Source organism: Danio aesculapii, chromosome 20, assembly GCF_903798145.1.
Source record: "Danio aesculapii chromosome 20, fDanAes4.1, whole genome shotgun sequence".
Lineage (NCBI taxonomy): Eukaryota > Metazoa > Chordata > Actinopteri > Cypriniformes > Danionidae > Danio > Danio aesculapii.
Window position 1 is genome coordinate 21,342,166 of NC_079454.1, and position 25,585 is coordinate 21,367,750.

Here is a 25,585-nt window from a genome sequence, read left to right on the forward strand (position 1 = left end):
ACTCTTGATGCCACTGTTGAGTAACGGTACGTTCCTGTGTCTCCAGGCCCTGCGCACACTGGGGATGGGATGGACTGACTCCCTCTGGGCTCCTCTTCAAATCAATGGAAGGTGCAGGTCTAGTACATTTCGTTTTTAAAATACTGGGTTTTTTTTAGAGAATATTAGGGCTTGGGATAAAAGGAGACAAGTGGAGGCAGATTTCAGGGGTTCGGGGTGGGGGTGTCCGCAGTTGCTAAAGCAGCAGAGCTCAGTTGACTTGGTCCAGAGCACGCAGCAGCTCCTCTCCCTGGAGCAGATGATGGCGGTCCTGCACGGGAGCGTTGACTTCGCAGTCGTAGCGTGTGAGCTGAGGGAGGCCGCCGCTGCCCTCTAGAGAACTGCTCAACAGACGACTGGCCACATCTGCGGAGAGAGAAAAAAAACTCATTTACTCACAACTGGAAACATGCAGATGTAGATGAAGCTAAAAAATGACTATAAAGCTATAAAAAAAACTACAGCAAGAAAAAAAAGATTCTTTCCTTTTCCATCTTGAATAAACTTGTGATTATTTTTAAAACAATGAGTGCAATTTTCACTGGATTTCTTGTTGGTTTCTTAAAATAAATGTTGTCATTGTGTGCATAATACTGACTTTCATACATAAATATTTTAAATGAAATTTATCAATCTGCTTTACCATTGAATTCTTGACAATTTCCAGACCAAGATTGGAAATAATTAGACTTGTGGGCACCAAAATGAACAAAGATAAAGGAATAAAATAGGGCTCCTGCCCAAATAAAACTAAATTATTATGACTGTGAAAATGAAATATTATTATGAATGAAGATTGTCAGGTTGCTGCATTACATTTAGATTAGTCCATGGTGCAATAAAGTTTTGAACACGGGTTTAAAAATAACAAGCTTGTAACTGAGTAACTCAGAGATAGTTCATTTAACATTGTGTAATCTCAAGGACACCAACATGTGCTTCACCAGAGAGCCAATGGGGATTAGGCACTTTTGCTCAAAAATATTGGTGGCGCAGAAGGTAGTGCTGTCGCCTCACAGCAAGAAGGTCGCTAGTTCGAGCCTCGGCTGGGTCAACTGGCCGTTTCTGTGTGGAGTTTGCATGTTCTCCCTGTGTTGGTGTGGGTTTCCTCCGGGTGCACCGGTTTCCCCCACAAGTCCAAAGACATGCGGTACAGGTAAATTGGGTAGGCTAAATTGTCCGTAGGTGTTTGAGTGTGAATGAGTGTGTATGGAGTGTGTTTCCCAGAGATGGGTTGAAGGCTGAAAGGGCATCCGCTGCGTAAAATATATGCTGGATAAGTTGGCAGTTCATTCCACTGTGGCGACCCCAGATTAATAAAGGGACTAAGCCGAAAAGAAAATGAATGAATGAATATTTGAGGTAGCTAACACGTTACCATGAGCTATTAGACACACCGGTGTCATGTACACACACATTTTCACATTTTCTCTCTCAACACTCACTCACTCACACACTCCCTCACACACACACTCTCTGTCTGCATATGACTGATTCAAAGAGGGGAATAGGAGATCTACATGTCATAACTGATGAAAAATCTGCCAAATATTGAACTGCAGAACTGACAATAATAATTTTGACAATTATAAGGACATAATTTCAAGGATATCAAATAAGTTCATTTTTAAATTGTTTTATAAATGTACATTTAATTTAGGTTTTTTGTATTGGCACCAGTTTACACCATGCTAACTGATTTAAATAAGTGTTAAATTTAAGTATTTAACAAAAGACAGAAAGAAGTAATTGGATAATTATAAAATCAAAAAATAAAATTAAAATCAATAAATAAAGCATCAGTGATGATAGTCCATTCACTCACCAGAGGGCAGTATGAGAATTGTCTTGTTTCCCCGAGCACACTGGGCCCTTTCACCTCTAAAACCTTTGCTCTCTTTCCAGGGTCTATAGCACTGTCCACGCTCTGAAGCAAAGCACCCTGCAGGAATCAGAGAAACCCTCAGCCTGGCATTACTATCCAGGACTCATTTGGTAACTGTTTGCAATCACAGTTTTGTGCGTCTTTACAAAAAATAGCTGTTTCAAATTTCATACTAACCAGTCCAACAGCCTCAGAAAGTGACGTCACTTCGTTCAGCTTCCTCTTACGCTGGATATTTTGGAAGGCTACATCTTTGGAGACATTTCTCTGGAAAATTTGAGCAACAAACAGTAAAAAAAGCTAGATCATTTAATTTTTGATATCAAAGGATGCAAGAATAAATCCCCTACGCAAAAAAGGTTCTCTTGAAAACGGCACCCTTGCTGGAGGGTTTTGGTTATGGCCATATATTAAATAAACATTAAAGTATATTAACAAATAAATTCTATTATATCTTAATATACATTTATTTAATTTATTTTTAAATTAAACATTATATAATATATTATTCTGTGTGGGAGTTTGCACGTTCTCCCTGCGTTCACGTGGGTTTCCTCCGGGTGCTCCGGTTTCCCCCACAGTCCAAAGACATGTGGGTACAGGTTAATTAGGTAGGCTAAATTGTCCGTAGTGTATGTGTGTGAATAAGTGTGTATGTGTTTCCCAGTGATGAGTTGCAGCTGGAAGGGCATCCGCTGCATAAAACCAATGCTGGATGAGTTGGCGGTTCATTCTGCTGTGGGGACCCCAGATTAATAAAGGGACTAAGCCGAAAAGAAATTGAATGAATGAATAAATATATTATTTCCCACAAGGTTTCTATGTGGCACTCCGGAAGGTTTGAATGTGTGTGAAGATTTCTTTAGTTGCCTGTAAGGACGCAATTACTAAATGTTGGCTAAAATGAAGCCCTAATAATATGAATCTTTTCAGAGACTTGTTAGTCAGTGTTACAGTAAGGTTCGCTATTTTTTTAGAGCAGCAGTATATAAATGACGCTGTCAAGTCAAAGTTATTTTAAATTAATTTTGTGTGTGTGTGTGTCCATACAGGAAAAAAATGCGTACCGTACCAAACAGTACATCTCATAAATGGCTCTTATTAAAGTCTAATCTGGTCCGTTGAATAAGAACTGATCTAACACAGACTGACTTTCATTGTTATGTCAGTGAAGCTTTACCTGTTGTTGAGCTGACTGCTGCTCTGTGGGGTGCTGGATCGAACAGGCGAGGCATCCCGACTGCCACTGAAGGGCGAGACAGGCGCACTGCACACCTCCTGCAGCAGGTGTAGGGGTGAAGGGGCCCGGATGATGGCTCCTGCTTCATTGTGCTGCTGGTGGATGAGGCTGGAGATGCTGGCGAGGAGGGTAAGGGCTGGAACAAGAGCTCATGGCTGACACAGAGTGGGTGGCAGACGGAAGCGGATCTAGTGGAGATGGGATGCGCAGCTGGAAGTCGTCATCCATTGGGATGTAAGGAGCCAGCATCTCTAGGTCGAGATCTCCATGGCCTAGAGTTCACAGAAAAGTGCAAGAGAGCAAGCGAAAGGACAAAACTAGTCAGAAACATTACAAACCATCTAAATGAAGGCACAGTTGTGTAATTTATTTTATGGTTGTGTTATTACATTATTGTTTTTAAATTAATTTATAGATTTTTTTTGTTTTCTTTGTAAAAGTAGTACTTATCAAATTGTTTTATGCACACGTGTATATATTGATTGTTTATGTAACGTGCAATATATTGGCAATACTTGACAAGGTCATGTCATAAAGCTCATTTGAATTAGAATTGATTTTGAGAGAGAGGAGAGAGAGAGAGAGAGAGAAGAGAGAGAGAGAGAGAGAGAGAGAGAGAGAGAGAGAGAGAAATCTCAGAAAAAAGTTACACTGGGAGGAAAAAGGTGTCTTTGCTTCGGTATCAATAGCAAACAGTTTCTCAACCAGGTCGTGTTTGAATTCAGAACTGATGTCTGATTCCCCTGGGAAACAGTAATCCATGGGGCTGTTGGGCTAAGAACGAGGAAAAAAAAAACAACCTAAAGTCAGTGACAAGATCTCATTAACCATTAAAAGGGAGCAGTGGTTGTTAAATGACCAAGAATAGCAAGTGTTTAATAAGTGTTTACCCCTGAGGAGCCGAGACCAAGATGTGGAGGGTGTGTTTGTGGAGTCTGGCACACGATCAGAGGCAGAGCTGAAAGGGAAGTCCTCTCCTCCAGTCTCTAGTTTGGTCAGAGATGGGATGGAGTCGCTGGGTGTGAGAGGAGACAGGCTGAGGGGCAGCTCTCACTGCTGGAAGGCAAGCATGACATCATTGTAGAGGGGCACCTCATTCAGCAGCTGCATGTCGGAATCCTGGAGGGAAATGCATACTGTTAATTATTACTTCCAAGAAAGTGTGTGTATTTCTTATTAGATTTACTTCAGCAGAGATTATGATTATTAAGATTATGAATCCACATTTCCTGTAGTCTCAGATGATTAGTGAATGCCTTCTGTTTTTAGTCTTCATAAGATTTAAAAGCTGCCAGGGGATTGCATTTGATCCTCTAAAGCAGTGTTTCTCAACCATGTTCCTAGAGGACCACCAACACTGCATGTTTTGGATGTCTCCATTGTCTGTCACACCTATTACAGGCCTTTCAGTCTCTGCTAATGAGCTGATGATCTGAATCTGGTGTGTTGGTTAAGGAGACATTGAAAATGTGCAGAGCTGGTGGTCCTCCGGGAACGTGGTTGAGAAACCGGCTCTAAAGATACACAACCTTTAAATGTTTAGGGTCAGTATGCTATCACCAATTGCAATTGAAGTATTCACACAAGTAGATTACAATCAAATTCAATGCAAAATTCTGTTGAACACAAAAGATGATATTTGAAGAGTATTGTAAATCGGTAGCCATTGACTTACATTGTAGGAAAAAAATACCATGCAAGTCAAATGATACAGGTTCACATCACTCTTCCAAATGTCACCTTTTGAATTCAACCAATAAAAAAAAATAAAAACAGGCAGTAACACATGAAGTGTTTAAGTGTTACACGACAAGAGGAGGGTGAGTAAACAATGACCATTTTATTTTTTGGGGTGGACTCTTTTAGTTGATCAGAAGTCACAGTGAAGACAGTTACATTGTAACAGAAATTTACTTTCCAAATAGGTGTTTGTTATTTGAAACTTTCTACTTGTCAAAACATTACGCTTTTCAACAATGACAATAAAAAAAAGATTCTTAAGCGGAAAATCCGCATGTCAGAAATGATTTCTGAAGAATCATGTTTAACTCTAGAGCAGGGGTGTCCAAACTCGGTCCAGGAGGGCCAGTGTCCTGCAGATTTTAGCTCCAACTTACTTCAACACACATGCAAGGATGTTTTCTGGAAAGCTTAGCCAGAGCTTGATTAGGTAGCCCAGGTGTGTCTGATTAGGGTTGGAACTAAACTTTGAAGAACACCGGCCCTCCAGGACCAAGTTTGGATGCTTCTAGAGCAGGGGTATCCATCGCTGTTGTTGAAAATGACACTTTAATGGTTTGTGTTTAATGCCATGCCAGCTTCTTTGGCTATTTTCATAATGAGAAAAATCAATACTGCAACTAGATTATATGAAGTAATTTTTAATTATTGGCTAAAAATCTCAAACCGTATTTGGTTAACAGTGTTAAAAATCTATTCAAAAGTAGAATAGTAGAACTAAATAAAATACATTTCTCAAAGAATTAAAGATAACACAATCTAAGAGAACATGCTTCATAGATAAGTGGTTTTGCAAAGAGAACACATGGGAGAATCGTCTCCTACTCGTGGGAGGATAGATACCGAAAATTGTGTGTACAGTGGGTATAAACAATCTGATCCCACCAGTTAGAAATAAAGGTTTCTTTATCAACATAGGGGTAATTTCACAGAATTCACTTTAACTGTAAAAAAAGTGAAAACTATAGAGTAGAAGTGTTAATAAGTGTTGCAGGAATGTCCCTATGACTAACTAGATGTGGATATATAAAAAGATATGTGCGTCTTTGTTCATGGATCTTCTAATCCTCAGCTCTCACTGAAAATGAATGAGTTTAGTTTGCTTCAAGTTACTCTTAAGCTATTGAAAAATGTACCCATCTAACAAGAATTACCTGAGTTGTTGAAGTCCAGAGAGATGATGGCGTCTCCTGCTGCAGGTGCCAACACAGTGAGGGCCTCTGGCTCCTCTTTCAGCTTATTATAAAGTGTAGAGCTTTCCAATGAGGAATTGAGGCTTTCTGGCTTGAAGAGTTTGAGAATATCCAATTCAGAGGTCTTTTCCTCAGTCTCCTCACTCTCTTTCTCCACTGCCTTGGGCTCAGCCACGGTCTGCTGCAAGGACAGGACAACATCCCCCTCCACAATCCCACTGGATAGGATAGAATGATTGAAAATATGAGTTAATTAGCATTTATGTATACATTGCACATAGGGATGCACAATATATCGTTTCAGTATCAATATCGCAAGTAAGTCCGCAACAGTTCTATTGCAGGATCTGCAATGTCAACTCAGGATTATAGTTGACCAGGAGCCACAGTTGAAAACATACATGATTTGTAAGTCATTAACCATAAAGGTATAAAAAGTTTAACATTTGCATGTGTTTTTAGGCTTGTGACAATTGTATTTCTGTATTTTATATGATTTAATTAATATTTTTTGCCTGAATTCTGCTAGATTCGTAGAAATAACATAAAATGCTGTGACTGATTTATTATATTTATGCAAATGCACTCTTGTAAAAATAACAAATTCTTTTCAAATACAGGCATTTGTTTCATCTGTTGAAGTATATTGCAATATGTATAGCAAAAAATAAAATATTGTTCCTGTATGAATATGCACAAAAACCTTTACAATGTTTTGTTTCTAAAACAGAATCCGTACCTGAGAACATAGTTGACGCACACAATGCATTGCGGCTGAGAATTCTGGGGTTGTAGATAACAGTGGCCTGGGTCTCAACCCAAACAAAACCACCTTTCTTAGCCAGCATACGGTACTGGCCTGTGGTAGCCTGACCCTTTGCGAACACTGTGGAGACATGAGGATTTCCAATTACAAGTCATCCACATGACATATTCTGTATCAGCTTCACATTAAAAGTCAAACTTCTATCAAGATCAGGTAGACAATCTGCCAACTTTACTGAACTAGTAAGCTCTGCGTGCACAACAGGAGGTACTCACGGTTGTGATGTGTCTTGGTGAGGTGATCTGAATCCAGGGCGTGATAGTATTCGTACACTGATCTGTTCAACAGGTCATCTGGCTCATATCCCATCAGCTCAGTAATCCTTTGGGAAGGAGTGAGAGTGTGAGGATTGAGTGTACAAAGCATTTAGTAGCCACATGCTGAAAAACTGTCCATTAGCTAAATCCTGTAACCCTCACGTCATTGGGTTATTACAGTTTCATACGGGACACTTTTCTACTGTGCTTTGTAACCCTTTTAAAGTTCTTGCAATACCACATATATATTATAGTTAAATAGGACTTGCATCTGCCCCAATGCAGTGGTTCACAAATCTGGTCTTAGGGTTAGCTTACCACACCTGATTCAGATCATCAACTCATTAACAGAGAGATCCACGAGGACCACAACTGAGAACCACTGCCTTAATGCAATACACTGCACTAAGTTGAACATTTGTAGCACTGTACCAAAGTTTACTTAAAAAAAAATAAACATTGTAATATTTAATTATTTATCCTATACTATTTTTGCAATTTAATAATGTTTTTAACTAGGGGTACTGACTGGATACTGTTCATAGCATTAAACTGTTAAGATCATCTCTGCAATAAGTTTACATTTTTTATTATATAGTTTTTCCTGTCTGTGTATTGTGTTTACAAGCTGCTCTTATTGGATTTGCATAAAGAACTTTCTTGACTTTACCTAAAATCTATTTGAAATATGTTTAATGGCTTTATTTAACAAGGTAAAACTTTACAATAAGTTTCCATAAGTAAATATCAGTAACTCAGGACCAACAGTAACTAACAACGACTGAATTGCTAGTAATGCTAGCTCAAGTTCATTAAATAGCATAAACAGATTCTAATACTAATAGATAACTACTACATATAAAAATCGTAATAAACAAATGAGTAGGCAAAGTATTTTTTATTACTGTTAATTTGTTGATTGCATTTAACTAATGCTAAATGTAAGTATTTATGACAAATATGAAGATTTTAATGAAGAAATGAGTAATGGGTATTAAGGTTATGGTTAGTTTGAGATTTAGTAAAGTTTTATTATCATTCGTACATACATACATGAAAACGTTTAATCAAAATTGGTAGAATCTTAAAAAACACTAATAGCTTCTGCCACTAGGTGGTGCTAACAACACAGTAAAGTTAAAACAGCAGGCTTTTGTGCTGACACTAAACGGGTTCTGCAGCTTTGCTTTTATTCAAAGACATGTAAACAAAAAGATTCAGGCTTGCAGAGCATTTGTTGTTCAGTACAGATAACACTGTACACCCAAACAAAACCCCAATGAAATTGAGAAAAAAAAATGAAGTGCGCTAAATGATTTAAACCCAAAGAAAATGAAGTAAAAAAAGTTTGTGTGCCAATGTGTCTAACACCTAATTGGATTTTCTAATATGAGGGAGTCACATCTTTCTGCTAACCTTTCATCACAGTACGAGAACTTCATGTCCAGAGTGTGGCGGCTGAGGAAGGTCTTGCTGTCCAAAGGCACCTCGATGTTCGAGGGATGAGGAATGGGCTCACAGATAAGCACAAGGTAGGTGACAGGGGGCTCTTTAAAGCCAGAGTCTTCTGAAGCCTCGCTGCCCTCGTGCACACGAACATGACCAGCGCAGTGAAGAACCTGAGAAAAGGAAAAATGTGCTTATAAAAGTCTACTTGGAGCAAGTCAGCTACAATCAGTGTTCTGGCACCTTTTCCAAAGTCAAATTTAAGCACTTTATAAGTGTGGCAAAGTACATATTTACAGAAATATACATACTTCATTATATTATAACAGATGTTGTTTGTTGAGTATTCAACATTATAGTATTCTAAAGAACATTTTCATGGCGTGTTTTCCGCAACACTGAATTACTATAACTTACTCCTGAACATTTTCACTCTTAAATGTGTCTAATTTTAACTTCAAAAGGCACAGATGAAAAACCACTCTACAAGCACATACGCAGACTCTAGGGTTTTAATTTTAGGCAAAAGCAAAAAGATTTATTTATTTAAATACTTAAATAATTTAAAAACTATTACATATTTAGTAAAATCAATTATTATGAAAGCAAAAGCATTACATTTGCAAGCACATTCAAGAACTTTACCAAAAATCTAAGCACTTTTAAACCTTAAACATCAGATATTTTCAAGAATTTCCAGCCCTCGAATGAACTCTGTACATAATAAAAACTACAAAATAGATACCCCTTCACACAAAATGACTCAAGCCTATTTTCTTTCCTACTTCCTTAACTAAAATCTGATTTACAAATTGTATTCTTCTTGAACAATACACCAGGAAAAGGTATAGATATGTGGAAGGCTATATATAAGCCATGACTATAATTAGCGACAGTTTGAAAAGACGATGTCACCTTCCACGTCGCAGACTTGATATTGACGGTGCGTCCTCTGCTAGTGAGCGTGCACTTCATCCGCAGGAAGAAGCTGCGCTCTGTGTTTTGTTCCTTGGTCTTTTTGGATCCTAAACATGGATGAGAAGGATGAAGACAATCATTAATGCATTTGTCAGTAATGACTGATGCATTTATCAGTGGTATGAATGTGTCATGTGTGGCTCACCTGTTCTGTGGACGAGCATCTCTCTCAACTCTTCATGGTCACACGGGTGTGAAAATTCAAAGATGCTGTGACCAGTCAGATCAAACTGAGAGAGAGAGAGAGAGAGAGAGAGAGAGAGAGAGAGAGAGAGAGAGAAAATGTGATGAGAATATTTAGTTACACCACAAGCCTTTAATCGAAATGCTTAGACGAAAAAAGAAAATGCAGATGTCGAGGTACCTGTGTGAGGCCCATGCTCTTGCTGACATTCTCAGAGAGATAAACCATGTCTCCATCCTCAGACAGGACCATGAGGAAACCCTCCAGGGCCTTCAGATAAAAGCCGTTCAGCTGACTCTCCAGCTCATTCTCCTTCTCCTCCTCTTTGTCATCTACAAAATGGAATAACATGCCTGAGCAATCTAATAAATGCAAGGTCATGTTTACACCTGATATTGAGTGGATTGTATAAGACAAAATATATCAGTAGCCAAATCGATATCGGCTGGAAAATGCTATTTTTTATGTTATCGTTATGGGTCCAATATCAAAATTAGGCCGATATCTTTAAGCTGATAAATAACATAATTGTACAGAACTGCCTGCCTTGTGCGGTACTAAAAGTATCAAATGACTAACAAGTGTACATTACTGTAACACTTTTTATTCGAGAACGTTTGAGTTGGCTTTGGTTCTTAGTCCTTTCTTTTTCGTTTTCATTTTATTTAAAATATTATGTAACTTGTTTGTTAATTAAATCCAGTTTTATCATTTAATCTATTATTTTTATGCAACAGTCAAGTTGCATGTTAATTTGCTATGCAAAGATAAGGAAATAATTTATTTATGGCATGCTGATTTACATGAAATTATGAATGGGTCTATATAATCACCTTGCAATTTTGAAATTATTGCTTTTTTTGGCTTTGAGCAGGCTATTCTAAGATCAGTTCAAACTTTCATGTTTTTAAAATAAAATCAGTTGTACAAAAAGATTACATTTTTAAATATTCACATTTATCAGCTAATATATCGGTTATCGGCCTCCAAATCTAAAGATTTATCGGTATCGGTCCAAAAATCCACATCGGTGCATCCCTAATTAACATTATTAAGTTTTATTGTAAATACTACACAATTAAAAAAAACTAAATAACATAATTATCATTTAACTTTTCATTACTACTTTAAAACTACATAGCTTAAGGCCATGTTTATTGTACTTAAAGCTACATTAATTAAATCTACAACCTCTTATTTGATGGAAAACCACCGTTTTTCATACATGTTTCGGAAAATGTTCCCAAATGCACATAATAACGCACTCAAAAAACTACAAACTCGTACATTTATTAAAATCACATATTGTAATTTCAGTTTTAATTTGCGACTTCAGTTTTAACAGTGCAGTACTTGTACATATGTATATCTGATTGGTTTATTGTAATCTAAACGACTATTAAAGTGACTGTTCAGTAAATACTCTCATGTTGTTGTTACAATCCTCTAAGATGTTTGTTTGACCTCAGAATACAACCGAAGATATTTTAAATGAAAAAGACTAAAGACAAAGCAGCAGCTCATGTGAATGCACATTTGAAGCAAAAGTTAAAAAAAAACTGTTGATTGTAGGTATTGTCACTTTATGAAACTACAATTCAATCCTTGGAGTCACAAGGACTTTGTCTACAATGTTTTCATCTTTCTTGGCCTTCAAACTGAAAATTACTTAAGACTGCCAATGAAGGGACAGAAATATTTCAGAAGATGAGCTAAAGTCAAAAGGACTGGAACCACAGGAGGATGACTAATTAATAGCAAAGGGTCCATTTTTGAGTAAACCATCCCTTTAATAAGCTTTTGAGCAATCTGCCCCAGATATAATGCAGACTGCATCTTATTCCCATTGTACCTGCTTCATCTCAGCGTTTACAATATCTCTGAAAGGTTTTTGAATCAGTTTTGTATGTGTCGTGTTTTGCATTTCTTGACATAAATATGCAGATTAGCCGACTGACCGGAATTGAGCAGCTTCCTCATGCGCAGGTAGCTGATGGTGAGCCTCATAATGGAGGCTTTGTCCAGGTGAGACGTGACATTGTGTGGCAGGGGGAGCTGGTGTGCTAACTCGTAGAACACCTCTGACTCCTTTCCCCTGCGAGATCGCGCTGCATCCCTGGACTTCTCCTTCCTGCGCTCCGAGCTCACCCTACAAAAGAAAGAAGGAGAGTGTGGTGTTAGTTTGGCTCCTGCACTAGTGCTTAAGGTCAATGGCGAGGTCAACTTTTTTTAAATCCCTCATTTGCCTAGAGTCAAAACTTGCGACGTCAAAGGACAGAAACCCAGTCTCAACATGACTGGCTGATGAAAGGGGTGTGGATGTGCTGCGAGAGACACAGTTACAACCCTTGGAGCTCAGCCAACGGTGGTAAATGTTGTTGTGTTAGACAGTTTGCACATTTCCCAACACAAACTTCTCAGCGTGCTACATGGAATAAAACTTTACACACAGACAAGCCATAAAACAACCGCTCTTGCAAACAAGCGAGGTCAGGATATTGAAAATAAACAGCTTTTGACTAGAAAAATGATCTCTTTTCTGACAAATAGGTCACCATGTAACACGTTCAGCTAAAATCAGGCTCTAACCTTTCATGATTTCTAAAGAAGTCATTTAACAAATGTTTTAGTTCCCTGCAAGAATGGAGGACTCTGAAAACAAGCCTAGATAACAAAAGTGACACGAAAACAGCCTCAAGTGTTCATTCAATTGTATTAGCAGAGCATTGTGCATTGCCACCCAAAACTGTCAAGACTTTATGCAAAAAACTATTAAAATCCTAATAGATTTTTCCATTACTTAATACTTCTTTAACTTGACAGTAAACACTAACTAAAAAAATAGCAACAAATTAGGCCTGGGCCCATAAACAATCAAATCGCGATAAAATATATGACAATAACATGCTTTTTTTTACTTTATATTGATCTAAGAGCCAATCACACAGCAGAAATGTGTAACAATGGGAATCTAGAAGTGTGTTGATATTAGAGATGTGCCGAATTTTCGGCCACTGAAAATTTATGGGCCAAAAAATATGTTATGCCATTTAATAGACCCTCCAGTTTTTGTGGCTTCAGTGATTGTTGGGGTTCTCTTTTAAATCTGGAAGCATCAACAACTTACACTGAAATATATATCATTATCGTTATTATGGAAAATAATTATTAAGATTGCATTTTTGCCAATTCGCTCAGCCCTACAACAAATCCAACAAAAACCCATATCTTGTGTCATGAATGTTATTGGTTTCATTATGAGTTCTAAAGGATGTTGAGCTGCAAACAAGCTTGTAATCAGATATGGAAACATCATTAAGGAAGTTAATATAGCACATGTGAAATGGCACCAATGGTGGAAAGACGTCAATGTAAAAAAAAAAAGACGGTCGTGTTAAGTCAATGCTGTTCTGTTTAATTCAAGCAGGAAATTTTGAGAAATAATGTTGCATTGAAGAGCAAGCATTGCAATAATTTCTAATTTCCTGTCAAACTGCAAGCCCTATGAAAATGGACATGCAGTAGTGTTAGTTTGTGTGCATGCATTATTGCCAAGAGAATCAAAATGTACATCAATTATAAAAAATAACTGCAAAATGTCTGGTCAAATGCAAATAAATAGATTTAATTCCAAAGAAAATGCTAAAAAATAAAAATGATTGACTTTACAATTTATTACACATTTAAGGTATATTTGAACTGCTTTTAATCCCAGATTATCTTTGTTCTAAACCTAGCCTTTACATCAGGTAAATGATTGTACATTTCACACTTTTCAGAAGTGGCGTTAGCTCCACTTTTTACCTGAACCCTGCTATGAAGAATCAACACAGCTGTTGTGGTGTCAACTTTACATTGTGGTGCTAATTGTTTGTAATGTGTAATATTGCACATAATCCAACATTGTTAAGGCTAAAAACATAACCGACTATGTACATTCATCAGTGTTTCCTCTAGGATTTTTTCCAGCTGTGGCAGCAGGCCTTTTTTTACACAGATCTACTAACTACCTGTGGCGTTATTTCAACGACAAATGTCGTGAGCGCAGTATTAGAAGTCGAGATCGCATTTATGTAATAGCCTACGAGCATGTGGATCTCTTTGCTTGTGCACTGATTTCCTCTACTCGTGCACAAAACTTCTTGTCTGCCCCCTCAAATATAAGCTGCTTCAAGAGCGCGCAGATCTTCTTGTGCGCTCTCAAATAAACGCTGCTGAAGTGCGATTTAGTTTGTTTATGTAACGATTATGTCTCCAGCATTTATTAGATTTGCTAGGAATATTTATGAATGTCTCCAATAGACCTACAGAGCGGTTTTAATGCATCCTGAAGTTAAACGGCTATACGTCGTGTTTGCTGGCCTCACGCACCTGTCAGTCAGTACGTCACCTTAAAGGGTTAAACAAATGACGCACAGCACTACTACGATTACAGAAAAGTTCGCGCTGTTATAATTCACTTACCCTTTAATACGTTTTGGTGCGATTATTACCCGCTATTAAAAAAATTAAATGTTTTAAATGAGAAGCTGTAATGTAGCCGTGGCGGGATGAATTTTAGCGTGGTGCCCCGCCATGGAAGAATGAATGTAGCGGAAACCATGTTCATTGTCCCTCACATTTACATGCTTTGGACAGTAGTAAAAACATTTCACTCTGTAAAGAGTCCTTTCAGCAAGTAAGGGGAAAAATGTAAAATATTAATGAAGTGAGGAAGACGGTGATTTATTTTTATATTTAAGGTCAATTTATGATTTTTGCATCGAGTGCATACAGTAGGTCGGATAGCTATTGCATTCTCACAGTACACTCCGACATACCCTAACGTGCACTTCTCAAAATATAACTAGGCTCACACGCAATAAAATTGGTATCAATATTTATTGATCATACACCATTGTCAATATCGATAAAAGTAAAAAAAAAAAAAAAAGTAAAAAAAACAACTAAACTTTTGTGAATGCCACGAGCACATCACAATTTATACAAGTAGAATTAACCAATCTGCTTCACACTTTGTGTGAAATAAAATAATTTCAGAATGGCAGAGTGATTACTTCAGACAAACACTGCAGAGCATTTACTTTTCTCCATAAACTTGCATTGGAGCTCCAGCAAGTTTGTCCACTTGGATGTCACCAGAGTGGCTTTTTGGTTTCTTTTCTTGTGCATACCAGCCACTAGCTCCCTATCTGAAAGATTTTTTAGCATAGTTGTAATGTAGTCATTCAACTTCAATTTGTAATGTTGCAAAATGTATTTGAATAATGATGGTTGGTTCTTTTACTTGAAAGCTCAGATTTGATTATCATAATTTGTTTTGTTTACAGAGTTTGAGGTTTACTGTAGCATTATTATTCACACCTTACAGAAGTTGATCTACCTTCACAATTGCACACACTTTGTAACATTTTATTTATTAAGTTCAAGAGTCTCTTTAATACTTATGTTTGTTTTATTATAAAGAGATGAGATATTTTGTTTTCCACAATTAAAACTATCTGTCTTAGTAATGTTGGTAAATTATAGTAGTTAAATCACAAAAAATCCTAATATTCCTAAATGGATTGTTAAAAAATATTCAATAATTATCAATATCGAATTATATGAAACATAATATAGTGATATTGTAATATTGCCCAGCCCTACTTACACGTCAAGAGTGAATACCAGTGAACTTCAAGAGCTCTAGAAGGATACATCTGATTTTGAGCATTTATAAATAAAGTTACCAAGAATTAAGCATTTGCCAGTTCAGGCCTCTCCTTCCCTAAATGTGTGTGAGTTTGAAATACTGGCTCATTACCATCACACGCATTTCCTGCATAAAATCAAAACACAAATGATGAAACTCTACACAGTGAAACAGAAAAACCCCCCTGCCAACCAGTATTTCGAATGTTCAGATTTGTCAACATTGGGTAGTGTGAGTGATGTGTAACATGAAATGATAAAACAAACTATTGCCCAGGGGTTTAGAATGACCCAGGGTTTACTAGTTAAAGTGTGAAAAGCTCTACATTATAACATGCAAATTAATGACAATATAGTACTTCAACATCCTCAAACAACCATCAGTGTTTACTTTATAAACAAATGCTCGGCTCCCATCACGTGCAACAGGATTGTCCCCACTTCCCGTTTCATCTGAACCCACACAAACTTCTCATAGAGCTTTCAGAGGCGGCCAAGCAACTCGTATCTGATCCTACATCAGGACCAGCTGACTGTCACAAATTACACTGTATGAACACCACTCTTGTCTCAACACACTCAAAGTATTTATATAGTTGCCAAATCATTGCCAAATATAATGCTTTCATTGTTAGCAAACACTGCCACTTTTGTCCAATATAAACTGTGCCATTTCAGTTGTTGTTTAGCTGCTGACTTAGCTTGCAGCAAACCTGTGCCACTTAGTGCTGCACATTTTTTTTAAATAAGCAATATTTGGTTTATCTGTGATACACATTGTATACGTCAAATCACTTAAATGGTAAGTTCGCCCAAAAACGAAAATGCTGTTATTAATTGCTTGCCCTCGTGTTTTTCCAATACAGAAATGTTTGTTTAACTCAAGAACATAAATTAAGATATCCAATACATGGTTTCTGCTACATACATTTTTCCATAGCAGGGCACCACACCAAAAAATTCATGCCCCAAAACGTATTAAAATGTAAGTGAAATATACTAGAATTTAACTATTTAACTGCGCGTTATTTGTTAAACCCTTTAAGGTTACATTCTGACTGACTGGCAGGGCTGCACGATGCGTGAGGTCAGCAAACACGATGTAGCTTTCAGTTATAATAAACACAGTTTCCATAATTATACTTTATTTACAGATAAAGGTCTATGGTTCGGCATACAATGACTTTATCTCATATCTTTATCTATATTCACTTTACTTCAGGACGTATCGATGTCATTCTGTAGGTCTATTGGAGGCATTCATAAATATTCCTAGTAAATCTAATAACTGTTGGAGACCAACTCGTTACAGAAATGCACAAAATCACACTTCTGCAGCATTTATTTGAGAGCGCACAAGAAAATCTGCACTTACGCAGCGTATGTTTGAGGGCTCGCAAGAAGTTTTTGTATGTACAGATGAAATCGGCACACAAGCAAAAAGATTCACATGCTTGTATTATGTGAATGGGATCTCGACTAGCAATACTGCGCTAACGACATTTGTCATTGAAATAACACCAATAGTAATTGGGAGAAAAAAAATAAAAAAAATTTGGTGTAAAATCCTGCCACCACAGCTGGAAAAAAAATTCTAGAGGAAAAACTGCAATATATCCTGATTTGTGTTCTCAAGATAAACGAAGGTCTCAGGTGATTGGAACAACATAAGGACAAGTAACTAATAACAGAATGTTCACTTATGGTTGAAGTACCCCTTTAAATAGCTAATTCTAAAATAATTAATTACTTTAGCTTTTTTATGTGGCTCTGATAGCTGAAAAACTAGACTCAACACTTCAGAACTGATAAGGGAACAATTGATCAATTGTAATTTTTGGTTTGAAGGTGAAATTAGGACTGCAAAGTTTCAATCTTGTTTGGCAGGAATGCATCTACAACCCATTGATTCATGTTTCGGAAACAGGTTTGTAAAAACAAATACTAGTGAAATGAGTCTTTGACCACCTCTGGAAGTGAAGAAAGTGGACATGCTTAAAGTGTTTCAAACCCTTTAGTTCAGTGATGCCCAAACTAGGGCCGGAGTGCCAAAGTTGGACCATGTTAACCTTTGATTTGGCCCACTATGCCATCTGAGAAAACAAGGGGAGAACGATGGGAATTTTTTCGATGTTTTAATGTTAAAAGCTAAAGGAAATTAAATGTTTCAATTAAATGGCATACATTAATCAGATTTTGTTTAAATGTCCACACTGTCACATGACAACACAGAGACTTTGGTGAGCAAATTATGTCAAAGGCAGATTCTGCATGATACACTGAGGATTGAAATCCTCCGTGTTAAAAATTTGATTGTTTATGTTTTTATTAGGGCTGGGCAATTTAGCCTAAAATCAAAATCTCAATTATTTTAACATTTTAACTTGATTACAATTAATGAACGATTCTTTTATTTATTTATTGTCCACTCCATGCCGCCCACACTCGTCAACGTTACCAAGCCGACCAATCACAGAGCTTGCGCTAAGCATCGTCGCAACGTGTAGGCACATTTTTTGAGAGGTCAGCATTGGCATCAGTCACAGCGAGTGGTATGTGACCGCGTGAAGGCTGCGACAGACCATATGCTGTGCTCGACACAAGTGTAAACTGAGTGGGGTCACGTGACTCCACAGGCGGTAGGGAAAGTAGGGCTGGATGGTATATCGAGTTGTGGGGATATATCGATATGACTCCCCAACGCAATGCAGGATTATCCAATATCGTTCATATCGATATGGTTTGAGGCCACACATGCGCATTCTGCGCCAAACAGACCACTCCAAGGTAACACACGAGATACATTTCCACAAATGTGCGCAAATGCAAATGAATGATTCACTACATTAGTCATACAAAAGAATTGTTCAAAATGAACGAATAGTTCAAGAACGACCCATCATCAACGGCCCTCGCATGCACGCACGTCACACAGCACCTGTAGCTGCTGTGACAGCGGTTTATCAGAAACCTTTATCGATAATTTCTTCCGCAATTGACATCAAGAACGAACATAGAAGTTGTCAAATTGACAAGCAGTACCTGATTGTGTTCAAAAGAATTACAAACGTCAAAATGGGATGAATTTATACCGCATTTCGAAAATGAAAACACCTCATATTCACGGATTATAAGTTCAGTATTTATTACACGACGGCCTCTTCTTTACATTTACGTTATGTGCATTTAGCTCTGTGTTTTGGTCTGTTATAATGACTGTTTACATTTATATGCTTAACCAGCATTTCATCACAGTACTCTGAAACTATTTTGTTACTTCTCTTATCTATAGTCTATTCGTTTTCATCTCCTTATTTAATATTTAGTAAAACAAGTTCAGTCAAAACAAAAGAAAAAGTGTAGGATTTACATGGAGTGAAAGACTTATCTTTAGATATCTGTACAGGGTTTAAAAATTGTGCACAATGCATATATGTAACTGTGTAACTAAAAAAACATATACAGCTGATTTAATTGTTGCTTATAAATCACACAACTGTGCTAAACAGGATTAATTACAACAACACTGTAATTGTGACATAAAATACTGTTTCACATTTACATTCAATGTGGTTCTTTTCTATAATACTTTTTCTTGTGTTACTATTTAAGTGTTTTCCTTTTTTGTTCTGACAATGTAGCAATGTTTACTATGGTTCTGTTTACTTTGTTATTTGCACAACAGCACAGTAGTGCTGTGTATAGTGGTAACCAGGGAAAAGACCCTGTACTGTATTTATTCATCAAAGATTTTGTGCAGCTGTTATTTTTTGTGCAGCTGTTTATTTGTAAACAGGGAGGAAAACCCCTGTGTTTGAATTATATTTTGCTCAAAAATGTTTAATAAAGTTTTATTATATTGTATCGGATATATATCGTATACTGTCATTCCTCCTAAAAATATCGGGATATGATTTTTTGTTCATATCGCCCAGCCCTAAGGGAAAGTAATTGAAAAAATTGACCTGGAAAATTTTGATTGATTATAGGTTCTGAATGTCGATTTCGATTCCTTTTCGATTAATCACCCAGCCCTAGTTTTTATTGCATTACGTTATCATTTTTAAAAAATTATACTGTATTAATTAATACAATTTAAAGTAATGTTTTCTATTTATTTTGAAATATTATTTAATAAATTAGAATATAACCCCTGACAACTTTAATGTAAAATAGTTTGGTATATTTACTTCAGCCCACGGCTGTCAATGATGTTTGGTTTTTGGCCTTTATATGAAAATGTTTGGGCACCCTTGCTTTAGTTAGTGCTGTCCACTTGTTAATAGATTGTAAGGAATAATTCACTCAACAAAAATGTACTCTGTAATCTGCAATAATTCAAATCCATTTTATGCGCTTTTGGAATTCAAGTGTTACAGGTTTCCAGATTTCTTGAATAACTTTTTTTTTTTCCAGAATAACTTCTTGACTCTGTTCAATAGAAGAAAGGCACTTAAACAGGTTTTGAACAAATAAAGGGTCGGTAAATGAGGACAGAATTTACATTTCTGGGTGAACTATCCCTTTATACCAGGTGTAAAAAGCACACAGGACAACATGTTTAACTGTTTAATGTACTGAATTTGCAAAGCTGTGTTCTGAAATCGACTAAAAAGTGACACTATCGTGAATATTCATATTTAAAATAAACGTATCAAGTGAATCCATTAACATACATTATGTCTTTTCTCATTTAAATGACCAATATGTCTCCTCACAACTGCCAACAAATCTACATACTCCATATCTAGAGCTCCAAGGTCAAAGCAGCAATGGGAAACAATGAGGAGGCGTTGTGTCAACCGTCAAAGCCATGCAAGACAAAGAAAGGAAAGCGGTTAAGACGGCCTAGTACCCTAGCAGGAAAAAACAGCATCTTCAGACAGCGTCCTAATTGATGTCATCCTCTTGATCAAAGCATTTTCCAAAATAAAGAAGAAATCATTTGGTCATAAAGAGAGGAAACTCCTTGTGCACTCACACACACGCGTCATTGTGGTTTTCAGGCTTTCAGTCTGCATGCAGGTGGTATATGGCTTCATTACATATGCTCTATATATAATGGACTGCTCTTTAATGCAGGTCTACAATAATGAGCCTTTCTTGGGAGAGAGGGAAGACCATTTAGGAGAAGAGAAACTTATTAACATAACTGTAAATGCACAAGCATGTCAATTTACCTACACAGTTGGAGTTTTTCATGTGACATTAACTTTCGTTGAAATTTTTTAAATGCTGTGAAGTAAAAATCATGCTAGGCCAAAATCTGACAGAAATGAGATTGTCAGCTATGACTAGGGCCAGACGGAATCTGTGGACATTTTTTGCTATTTCTGCGCAGAATTTTGTTAAAAATGTGCGCATTTATGCAGAATGATGTTGGGTATCATAACTAAAACCTTAATATATTAAATAAATAGTAATGCATTTTTTTCTTTTATTTAATGTTTACAATGCAAATCCAATTTGATCCTCTTTATTTGGAACGCAAAGCAAGTCTCTAAAATAATATATCCACTAAAAGACAACAGAAACGGAAAATATTACTTTTTAAACTGTATTGTAAATAATTCATATGAACATTTTAATATTTGTCAATAATATTACTGAAATTAATAAAAAGAAAACTGAAAAAATATAAATTCAGTAATATATAAATATATAAATATAAAAATATATAAATATAAAAGTCAATAAACGGAAACAATTATGGGCAAAAAATCTGGGGAATTGTGCATGCGCAGATTCCGTGTGGGCCTAGCTATGACTAATAAATTAGTAAAGTTATCTAATCTGTCTAGACCGAACACATAACATGTATGTGCATGACATTGCTTTAGTAAGTTTTTTTAAGCTTAACATAACAAAAAAATAGTTTGTCTGATCCCCAAAACATTGTTTAATACGCTGATATGCGTAATGTCATGTAAAAGCTTCAAACAGATTTCTTTAATGGGTTAAAGATCACAAAAAGCTTAAACAAAATCAGGTCGTTACATTTAAAGGTCTTTATCTGTGTTCAAATTGATTATTCATGTGCACAGGTCCGATTGTTCATGAGAAACACATATCACATGTATTTTCTTCCAACCGTGATCTGTTAATTCCATCAAGACTACCCGCTCACCAGTCCACACTGCCGACACGCATCCAGCTTGAGCACCAGACATATAGGGGCAGCAGTAATATTTCATACACTCCGGTACTTTCTTGTTTTAATAATAAGTTAAAATAATTTTGAAAAATTTATATAATGCCCAAAAGCAGGCACATCAATCTAAAAGTGTGCGCAGCCAAACAACAAAAAGTGCAAAAATATTAATAAAGGCAGCAACACCAAACATCCAAAAATACACATTTATTATTTAAAAGGTTATCACAAAGTGTACGATGTTTCGAACACACACTACACAAAATATCTGAGGAAGAGCCGGTGCGCTCAAAACGTCACACACTTAATAGTCTTTTTAATTAATAAATGCATATTTTTGGAGTTTTGGTGTTGCCGCCTTTATGAATATTTTTGATAAAGCATGAAAACATGTCATTGACTCATGCATGTGGTTTTGCATCAAAACAAAAAAAAATTGTTGCATTCACAGCAGGGCTGCACGAGAAATCGAAAAAAGATCAATCTCAATTCGACCCTACACACGATCTTAATTCAGCTTTTCTACGGTTCAGCCAATTTTATTTTCAAGGTCAGGAGAGAAGCGTAAAGGCAGTCGCACAAGTCTTCACAGCAACATGGACAAAAATGTCATTTCTGTCTTGATGTAATCGTGGCCGCGAAATCACACTGACCGTGAGCTGTTTGTTTACTTCCGTGCCCGCCAATGAAGCCTGCTTTAGTGAACAGAACCTGCCTAGGCTGTGAACAACATCTAATAAAGTTGTAAATAACGTTCAGTTTGTTGCAGAGCGCGATCATTTGGAAGCCGCGTGGGAAGTATGATTTGTATGTGTGTGTTTTTTTTCAATAAAATATGGAAACCATTTCTAGGTTTTTATGTAGGCTTGTATTTTACAGCACTTTGGAAATACTCAAAAATGTCTCTGTCAATGTTTTTAACCAATTATATTTGATTTACCAAAGTCACACAGGAGGCAATTTCACATCGGTCACATCCATAATGACACTTTTTCCTCATAAATGCAGAAATGTCAAATAAAGTAAAGTCAATTATTATTGCTCTATAGAGAGACATATTTTATCCTTTCGGTGAGCATTATTTCTTTTGGGTTGTGCAGTTTAATTCACAGAATTTCTACAAAGTATGTTGTGTACTGCAAACTCGCATACTTTTTTGGTCACATCTATAACGCATGTTTATTTTCCTCATTTAAAGTACAAAACATGTTTACAGATTGATTTTTTTTCTCGTGGCATAACTCTGTGGTCAGTTGTTCAGGAAAATATAAACAGATGTTTCAATATGATGTTAACATTTACGATGTGAATTTATGTTTTGAGTTTTTACTGCAAATGTCACATCCTTAACGCTGGAATTGCTCACATATCTTTGCGGATACACACACTGTGATATCGATGCTAAAACGATACATTATGCAGCCCTAAATCTCATATAAACGCAGTTTTCTGAATATACAGATTTATTCATTTCAATATAAATACATAAAAACCGGTTTCTGAAATAGTCATATTTTTTATATATTTCTGCTTATTTTGCGTATGTAAACAGACTCACTATTGTGTCCTTTCGGTTTTATTTAAAACCATGTAAATGACCCTCTAGTGACATTTATAACATTGACGCATTTAATAATTTTTTTAATTTATTAAACTTTTATAATGAGCTTTTTACCACAAATGTAACATTTTAAGACAGCTCTACAATGTAAAAGCTGCACTTGCATATCTAAACCCTCATGCCATCTTAATCCTAACATCACTACATAATAACTACATAATAATATAATATGTGATTCAAAGGTCAAATGGGGTCACCAAATAAGACCTTGTTGAATATTTCTCAGCTATCTAAAACTTCAGTGTAAACGGTAGTTAATTCTGAGACATAATTTCCAGACTAACTAATTGGATTTCTATGGATCACAAGTAAGACCTTGACAGGTGATACGAAGCAACAGAATCAATAGGCACCCCATTAACCCAAGGTTTATAACAATATTTAAACTCATTTCGGCATTTACACTGATAGAAGTCTTGCAGCTGTCTTGCCACAAGACTGGGCAGGAAGTTGCTTTGACGTCAATGCAGAGAGTGATTAAGATTTTAGAGAAGAGATACAAAAGCATGTTGCTGCTTGAACTTGGATGCCAACCAAAATAGCGTCAGAAGATAATATTGCCCCCCAAAACATGGTATAGAATCAAGTAAACAGTGTTGTCAAGACAAGTAGATATTCGCTCATGTTGAAAATCTAACCGGATTCAACAATTCACCAAAAATCCCAACAAAATTCATTTCAAGTTAATATTTTACACACTATGAATGAACTAACATGAGTACACTGCAATTTTGAATAATAAAGAGAACAACTGTAGATCATAAGATGGCAAGATCAATGGATAACCAGCAAAATTAACATGCATAAATATCAAAGCTGAATATGTTTCTTGGGGAAAAAATTGATGAACCTAGAAGGCAGGTTTAAAACTATGAAAACATACATCCAAAAAGGTTTTTCCTCTTGGTCAAACATGGAAAATCATTGCCCTAATTGTTACTAAAGATTTTGAATGCACCTTTTAATTTGTAGACATACACAAAGAGAAAAATCTCAAGACAATACCTCACGTTCATCAACCTGACATTCTTGCTACCCAAATTGACACACTAAATCTAAGCTTTAAACGGGCTATGTCAGTCTTATCCCTTTTGTAAATTCACTCGTACAGAGAAATCCAAGCAACGTTTTTCAGCATTTGTAATAACTACATTTATTTCCATATGATCTTATTTGAGCCCACACTGATGACAGGCTTAACAAAGAAGAAGACTCGGTCAGCAAAATCCAAGGATGGATTCCTGCTTCCAGTCCTTTATCCACAAATATGCTAGACTGACTTGCCGAACAAGGGCAACGGGTTGATCTGACATGTAGGGTCAAGCAGTATGGGGGTAAAGAAGGGTTCAATCATATTATACAACTAATCAATTTCTCGCTTAGCTCTCAAATAAACAATCATAACATTAACAGTTGATTCAGGTACAAAATACACAATTATCCACTGACCAGGCAACAAGAATATGCCATTTAATCCATCCTCTATTATACAGACGTCTGGCAATTGCACTTTGGGAAAAGAGCATTCTGTATGTACTTAATATTGGAATTAATTTGACATTTATGCTCAAAGCTGTCTATTCCTATGTAAACAGTCTATTAATACACTCCCATAGGGACTAAAATATGCCTATAGGATATAAACTGTTTAAAGAAGTATACGCAATAAATCAGGGGAAGTTTATGTGAGCATGCTGCTAGTTTGTTAGCTTCTTACCAAAAGCAGACATTATGCTACCTCAAATAAAAACAAATAACATGTCGCAGAGCAACAAATATAATTTCTGGAATTGTTTATAACAACATTTAATGTCCGTTTAAAGACACATGTGTGGTATGACAGCTTTAAACCTGCTCTCAGTTGTTTGGTTAGCAATACAGCACAAAATGGCGACACGTTCAGTGTGACGGGGGATGAAGATATTTCGGCCCGTTTACGGCACAAAACACAACGCAACATATCGCTTTCTTTCAAGCAGAAACGGGAATCCCTACCTTTTCTTTTCAGTGACAACTCCAGTATCCATTCCTGGGTGAAACCACTCAGTATGTGTTAGTTTTTTCCGAACCGCGAGGCCAGAAAATCAAGGACGTGGCCACCTCTTGCTAACAAATAAAAACACGTTTATTAAAGAAAACGGCCAGACGCGAAAAAAATGATCCGTGTCAGGTCTCGTGTGGTGTGTTGAAAGTGTCAGAATGGTAAAGATCAACCCTCCGGTTCGCTGAAGGTCAAATCATTTGTTTGGCACCCGTCGGCGCAGCTTCTGGTCGGTACAAAGAGTTAAACCGTGCCTGCGCTCAGACTACTCTCACTGTGCCTCGCGCGCT

The 25,585-nt window shown here is 36.6% G+C and overlaps 1 pseudogene; it reads right to left on the minus strand.

Annotated features, from left to right (window-relative positions):
• LOC130247680 (hypoxia-inducible factor 1-alpha-like) lies at positions 1 to 25,585 on the minus strand (annotated as a pseudogene).